Genomic DNA, 7,644 nt, shown 5'->3' on the forward strand with positions numbered 1-7,644 from the left:
GCTGCTACTGCTGCTGCTGCTACTACTACTACTACTACTACTACTACTACTACTGCTGCTGCAAAAACTACAACCACCACCACCACTACTACTACTCCCATAAACACAGCTCCTTTCCTTTCCGTGACCTTCCTCCGCATAAAGGCTGCATCGTGACCTTCACCCCTTGACACTCGCGACCCCAGACATTCAGAACACATCAGCTGACCTTTACCTGGATTAGCTTCTCTCCTGTACTCATTAACCTGACTCCTTCCTTTGTTCCCAAGTTTCTCCCATGGTTATATTTACACTAATTTTACAGTTATTCCTCTGATGCTGTGCTTGTCCTGATGGTGGAAAGTTTATTTATTGTTATGTATTTATTGTTATGTTATTATTTTATTATTTTTTTCTTTCGTCTATCTTTTTTTTTTTTTTTTTTGTTACTTGCCTGTCAATATTAGTCAGTGTTAGTCTTCATGGTGGTCTGGTTATTTATTTATTTATACTTTTTTTTATGTTAGTACTTTATTCATTTATTTTCATCTATTTTTTCATATTTGTCTGTTTTTTATTTTTTTTATGTAATGTTCTATTCAGTTCATTGACCTATTTCTATATTTCACTTTTTTTTTCGTTTATTTTCACATAGTCCTTTCTTATTTCGCTGTTAATCTGCTTTTTTCTTAGATTAAACACAAGAATACACGTCAATGTTCATTCGATTGAGTGCTATAAGAAAAAGTTACTCATAATTAACTTAAAAAATCAGCTAATGCTCTTACGACTTCTTAGTGAAGGAGAGTCTGATTCTGTTCAGCGTTGAGGGAAATGGTTGAGTGTCGCTGGGGAGGAACAGGGGAGAATTGTCTGGAAGCTTGCACTGAGTGGGTAGATGAAGGATCTGAATGTTTGAGGCAGTGAGCGGCACAAGGTTTGCTCTGCCCCATCCCCATTCTGAAATATTAGGAGGATCAGATGTTAGTCGTTTTGTGGCTTCTCCTCGCCAACCCTTTTATTTTCTGGTGAGCTGAGGGTCAGGCAAAAAGCGTTGAGAAATGTGGGGTGGAATCATCATGATAAGAACGGATAGGACAAGAAGTTTTACTGAGGAGATAATTTATGAATAGTAAGATATAGGTGACATGTGTGAAAATCAACCCTGATTTTTTACTTCATTATTTAAATGGAAAAGTAAAGCTTAAATAAATAAACACGTGTGAACACAAGACGTCTGACTGAGATCACTCGTGAATAGTATGGTGTAGATGACAGCTGTAAAGATTAACCCTAAATTTTACTTTAGCGTTTAAATGGAAAGGTCAAGTATAAATAAATAATAAATACGAGTAAAGATGCGCCCAATCTTTTCTCTTGGTATCAAAAGGAGAGAAAGCTTCTGGCAAGATTAATTCAGCTGAAAAAAAAAAAAAGGGTCTTGCATGGTGTGAGTCTTAACTGTCTCACCCGCACGTCCACTTCAATTACCATCCACAAGGAGGTGTACAGCTTGATTAAAACTTACCTTTAAAGAAACTAAAGAGGCTTATTTAAGTAAAATTAAGGCTAACGTATGATAAAACAGCAACGTTGTATTTCATTCCACATCCTACGTAGCAGCACTGATTACTAGTTATTCTTCATTATCACCGTCATCTTTATTATCGACCACCATCATCACCATCATCAGTCGCTGTCAATCTAATGGTGACCACAAGCTTCCCATAAGCCTCTCCTCGCGTCTCTATCAGGGTTTATTCCAGGCCATCTTTTTTTTTCTCTTTTTTTGTTATTTTTTTCTTTCTTTCATCTCTTTTTATGTCATGGAGAAAGGGCAATGGCACAAAAATAAGCAAAAGGAGCATATAATACTGATCCCATAAAGAAACAAGAGAACCAAAACAATTCGGGCAGTATATTTATTTATCTAGTTACTTATTTATTTGTTTATTTTTGCTGACGCGTTTCGATGCTCCTGTAAGTCTCAGGCGGTAGGAAGTACAGGAACAGGAAGAGAGATATTACCAAAAACCTAACTCATATCATCACATAGGAATCCCGTTCAGTATTCGCTGCGCACGATTAAATGGTTGTAAAAGTTTAAGAATCTGTCTGTCCCTTCAAAAAAAAAAATCGTGAATAAAGGAATTAAAAACTAAAATTGAACTGAAAACACTAAAAAAAACACGAAATAAATGAGTGTGAGGAGGGGAAAAGAGTATGAGGCATCTCTCTCTCTCTCTCTCTCTCTCTCTCTCTCTCTCTCTCTCTCTCTCTCTCTCTCTCTCTCTCTCTCTCTCTCTCTCTCTCTCTCTCTCTCTCCATCCATCCTTCAATAGATGCCTACAGACCGTGACATTTGCAACTTGAATAGTGGTGTGTGTGTGCTCGTTACTGACCACTGTTTCCGATTATGAATAGAAATTTCATGATCACAACAAAATCCAGAAGAGTGAAGCAGCACTGAGATACGAAAGAAATAAGTGCAACAACAACAACAACAACAACAACAACAACAACAACAACAACTTTTTGTCTGCAAGTTTTCCGTTTCCGTCTTGCCGCTGTCCCTCAACACCCTCCTGGACATCACCTCAACAGACGCTCTCCTCCAGTCACTTCCAGTCAGTCTTTCTGTTCATTAGTTTATTGCAAGTCTGAGGTTCAAGTGTTCAAAGGACTATCACCGTTTTCCCTCTGCTCTGGCATCTATTCCCCCGTGTAATGTGTAATTTGATCACCGGTAATAATGAATTGCATGTAATAATAGTAATAAAGTGGTACATTTGCACGTCTAATAGATATATCGGTAAACCGTTCCTCAGTTGTGGTTTGCAATAGTAAATAGTACGAGTAATAACAATGAAATGATGATATATTTGTACATCTAATAAATGTCTCAATACGTCCTTCAAGTGTGATTTCTAGTAATAAATTCTACGAACAGTAATAATAAAACAATTATATATTTACACATGTAATGAATACCTCAATATTTACTTTAGCAAGTATGCTTTCCTCCTGGTGAACCTCAGATTTAAGATAAAGAAGTTTCCAATACTAACTAAAGACGTATAAACCTCTCCCTGCTTTCACATATCGAGTAAAAAGAAGAGAAAAAAAACTCAAATGCAAAAAAAAAAAAAGAAAAAAGAAAAAGAAAAGGAGTGTGAAAAGAAAGAATAGGAAGAAATACTGTGATGACCGACCCTGACTAACTGAAGCCACACAAACCTCTAGTCGCTTTCACGTATGAAATAAAACAGACGGAAAGCACAAAATTAGACAGCAAAAACAAAAAAGAATTAAAAATATGCAACCCACCTAAACAGTAATGTGTAGCCGTGTCATTGAGCCCAGCAAACAATTCCAGCTTTATTAGCAAGATTTCAGAAACAAACGACTCGAGCATTCTACGAACCAATAAAGGGAATATTTGAAGCATCGAAACCAAACACTAAAGCATTGAGCGAGCGAGCAAGCGAACATACCAACCACTACGTACCTTTTTCTATTTCACGTGACTCCACATCAAGTAACAATTCCCCCCGCCCGTTTTCTTTGAGTCCATTTTCTTCCGGGCGGACACTGTCAACAGCAGACACATCTAGAAAATTTATAAATCATTAAAACCAAACAGTATGAAAACTCGTACCATTTCCCTTAACTCCATATCTAGAGAAAAATTGCACGTTTTCTTTTATCTCATTTCCTTCTGGACACGATCAGTAGGAGGAGGAGGAGGAGGAGGAGGAGGAGGAATAATGAGACCAAGAGGAGGTGGAGGATCAAGGAGGCTGTCAATTATTTAAGTCACCCTTGTAATGTCACCGAGGAAAAGAAAACTAGGAAAAGAAAGAGATGGAAGATGTTCAGTTCTGGCGGCGCCGTCACTGCCTTTACAGTTAAGCTTGGATTGTAATACGAGGATAGTGGGAGTCTGGCGAATCTCAACACGTCTTTTGCTCATTACTCTCTCATTTCCTTGTACCCGCCGCTTGTCTTGTGTCCCGAAGTGTTGTGTTCGTGTTGCTGATAATCTTAGCGATGAGAAGGGAAGGGGAAGAAAGGGAAACGTAGATAATGGAAGGGAAAGGAAGAGAAAGGAGGTAAAGGGAAGAGAAAGGAATAAATCCTTGTATTCGGGGGAGAGAGAGAGAGAGAGAGAGAGAGAGAGAGAGAGAGAGAGAGAGAGAGAGAGAGAGAGAGAGAGAGGGATCTTGTTCTTGTGTTCTCTTGGTGGAAAAAGAAGGTAACAAGAAAGTGTGAGAATAAAAGAAACAACTGGAAAGAAAGAAGGAATACGTAATGAAGCATAAGCAACTGGGAGAAGAACAAAGGAGGAGGAAAGAGGAAGGAAGGGAAAACTACGTAGTGACAAAGATGAGAAAGGCAAGAGAGAGAAGGATGATGAAATTAATGACAGAAAGTTGAGGTATAAAAAGTGAAAAGGGAAATTAAAAAGAAAGAAAATGAAGAGAAAAAAAATAGAAAGAAAGAAAAGGAAAAGCACTGACAGAAAAATGAAAAAGGTGAAAGACAAGACAAGGTAAGAGCAATGGCAATAAGTTAAGGCATAAAAAAGGGGGAAAAATGGAGAAGGAAAATAATGAAACAAAAGAGAGAAAGGAAAGAAAAGAGAAAGTTAATGACAGAGTTGAGGAAAAGACGCAGTAGGAAGGAAAGGACAAGACAAAACAATGAAATAGAGAGACGTGAGGTGGAGAAGAAAAGAGGGGAGGAAAAATAGTGATGACCGACCCTGACTCATCTCCGAAATATGTCTTAATAAAACCTTTGACCTTCCTTCTCTCTCTCTCTCTCTCTCTCTCTCTCTCTCTCTCTCTCTCTCTCTCTCTCTCTCTCTCTCTCTCTCTCGAATACAAAGATTTATTCCTTTCTCTTCCCTTTACCTACTTTCTCTTCCTTTCCCTTCCATTATCTACTTTTCCCTTTCTTCCCTTCCCTTCTCTACTTTTCCCTTCCTTTCTCTTCCTTTCTCTTCTCTTTATTTTTCCCTTCCTTCTCTTCCCTTTCCTTACATACCATTAGATACCCGACCTTCCTTCTTCATCCCTTTCTATAACTACGTCCTTCTTCCTTGAGCAAATCATCTCCCTACGTAATTCTATCGGATATATCATAATGCATAGACAAAGACAAACAGACGAACAGACAGACAGACAGACAGACAGATATAGACGGAACGATTGACATCCTTTTCGATTCTGACAACAAAGCATCTCATATTCCCGGAACAAGTCACATAAATAGAGTGTTTTATTGCACTACGTCTCGCTGATTAACGAGAAAACATGAGCCTGTATTTAAGTTCCATAGGCAGTAAGGACTGAAAAATGCATACGACCGCTGCTGATGAATATGCGGTGATGAATAACGAAAGGCCGCCATCATGACAACGCGGCGCGGGTTTAGACGGATCACCAGCACAGGTAAACAGGAGGTGGATGAATATATACAAAACACGAGCATGTGGGGGATCATATTGGGGGATTTAAAGGGGATTTTGGACGTGGTTAACTCTGGAATTCTCTATTTATGTTTATGTTTTTCCCCTTTCCTATGACCTGAACTTTTTTTTTCTCTTATGCACAAAGGAGGACAAAATATAATTAAAAACAAGGGGAAAAATAAATCCAGAAGAGGGTCTGCTTATTGTCTCTGCCATAAAAAAGAAATTAGAGAAAGAGTACTAAAGAATAGTCAATTCAGGTATGGCGTTGTCTTTTCATTCCTTTTTATAGAGAAGGTCACGTTTCAAAGAAATTAAATCAAAGCCCCCTTCGAAATTAAATTCATGGGCTTTGTGAAATCTCCTCTTATAATAATCTTTTTTTGTGGAACAGCTTATTCAATGGGTCTTTTTCCTTCCTTTTTTCTACAGACTTCTTAATATGCAAAAAAAAAATTGAACCTATATTTAATCAGCAATATATAATCAGTTTTCAGGGAATTATGACTGCAAGGAGAGGATTTAGTGAGAGCCAAACAACCTCAACCTCCAGGCACAAGGTGTGCATCGAATAGCCCATGACATTCAACCTCGACAAATGCAATGCACTTCACATGAAAAGCAAGAGCAGTCAAGGTAAAAACAAGAAGAGTGACCAACAGCATTCTGTATCTAGCAAGGAAAATTATTTCGGAAACATAATCAAGCGTCCCAGAATTCAATTAGCAATGTTCAGAGATATTCGAAATCAACTTATAAATTTGTTGGGTTTATCTGACGTGCCTTAACTATTTCCTTGTTATTTGGCACATCTCTCTTGAATTACTAACCTCTTTGATACATCTTTTCCTGTTCCACAACCACTTCCAAACATTGTACTGCCTAGAAATTGCCAAAATGTACTTTTTTTTTATCCCTTCCTTTCTTGTACGTGCACATAAAGACTCCACACATTGGCTTAAGTGTCCTGAACTGCATATCGCAATGAAAGGATTAAATAATAGAATAAGAAAGTCGCAGCAGTTCATACTGTATGATGAAGGTTACTTAGTGCGTGTGAACTGGGCGGCTTCATCACGCGTGCCTTTAGCAACAAAACCAAATGTAAGAGTCGATGTAGCAAACCACATTCCATATTATATTATAACTCATTGGACGTGCTTTCAACAAGAGTCATATGAGAAAGCCGTCGCAATAGTTTGTAATTTATAATCCACAGTATATTAACCCTTTATACCACTGGCACATCCTTCCTCAATCACAAACCATGCTGAGGTATTTCCTTTTCTTCTATTGCCACCTCTAAATATTATGTAGGCCAGACACTAGACAGTTCTTTTAATTCCTTTTTCTATTCCTGTAGATGCTTGGAAGACATCTTGTATTGTGCCTTAGTGCTTTGAAGTGCTGGACGCCGCAATGAACGAGTTAACGCTTCATCGAACACGCCTTCAGTAATATCATCAGGATAGGAAGCCGTAGCGCTATCTTGCACCTTATACCACATCGTACATTTTCGCCTAATTCTCAATAATAAAACCAGATCAGAAAACCGTCATAGCAAACCTCACTTTATATTATACCGTAGATCAGCGCTTCATCCAACTTACGTTCTATATTAAAATCAAATCAGAAAGATGTCATGTTGTACCAGATCAGAAAGTCGTCGAACCAAATTAAGAAGTCGTCGTACCAAATCAAAAGGTCGTTGTACCAGATCAGAAAGTCGTCGTACAAAATCAAAAAGTCGTCGTACCAGATCAGAAAGTCGTCGTACCAAATCAAAAAGTCGTCGTACCAGATCAAAAAGTCGTCGTACCAAATCAAAAAGTCGTCGTACCAAATCAAAAAGTCATCGTAACAAATAATAAAGTCGTCGTACCAAATCAAAAAGTTGTCATACCAGATCAAAATGTCGTCGTACCAAATAAAAAAAAAGTCGTTGTACCAGATCAGAAAGTCGTCGTACCAAATCAAAAAGTCGTCATACCAAATAAAAAAAAAGTCGTCGTACCAGATCAAAAAGTCGTCGTACCAGATCAAAAAGTCGTCGTACCAAATCAAAAAGTCGTCGTACCAAATCAAAAAGTCATCGTAACAAATAAAAAAGTCGTCGTACCAAATCAAAAAGTTGTCATACCAGATCAAAATGTCGTCGTACCAAATAAAAAAAAGTCGTCGTACCAAAT

General features: G+C 38.0%; 1 long non-coding RNA gene across 1 annotated transcript in view; it reads right to left on the reverse strand.

Annotated features, from left to right (window-relative positions):
* Positions 1-240: 240 nt before the first annotated feature.
* Positions 241-7,644, reverse strand: part of LOC135102584 (uncharacterized) — a 27,861-nt gene continuing 20,457 nt past the window's right edge. The window contains exons 2-3 of the long non-coding RNA XR_010269688.1: positions 3,488-3,589; positions 241-939 (exon numbers count right to left, since the gene is read on the reverse strand). This is a non-coding gene — a long non-coding RNA (uncharacterized LOC135102584). The remainder of the gene's footprint in view (positions 940-3,487; positions 3,590-7,644) is intronic.

This window comes from Scylla paramamosain, chromosome 8, assembly GCF_035594125.1.
Source record: "Scylla paramamosain isolate STU-SP2022 chromosome 8, ASM3559412v1, whole genome shotgun sequence".
Lineage (NCBI taxonomy): Eukaryota > Metazoa > Arthropoda > Malacostraca > Decapoda > Portunidae > Scylla > Scylla paramamosain.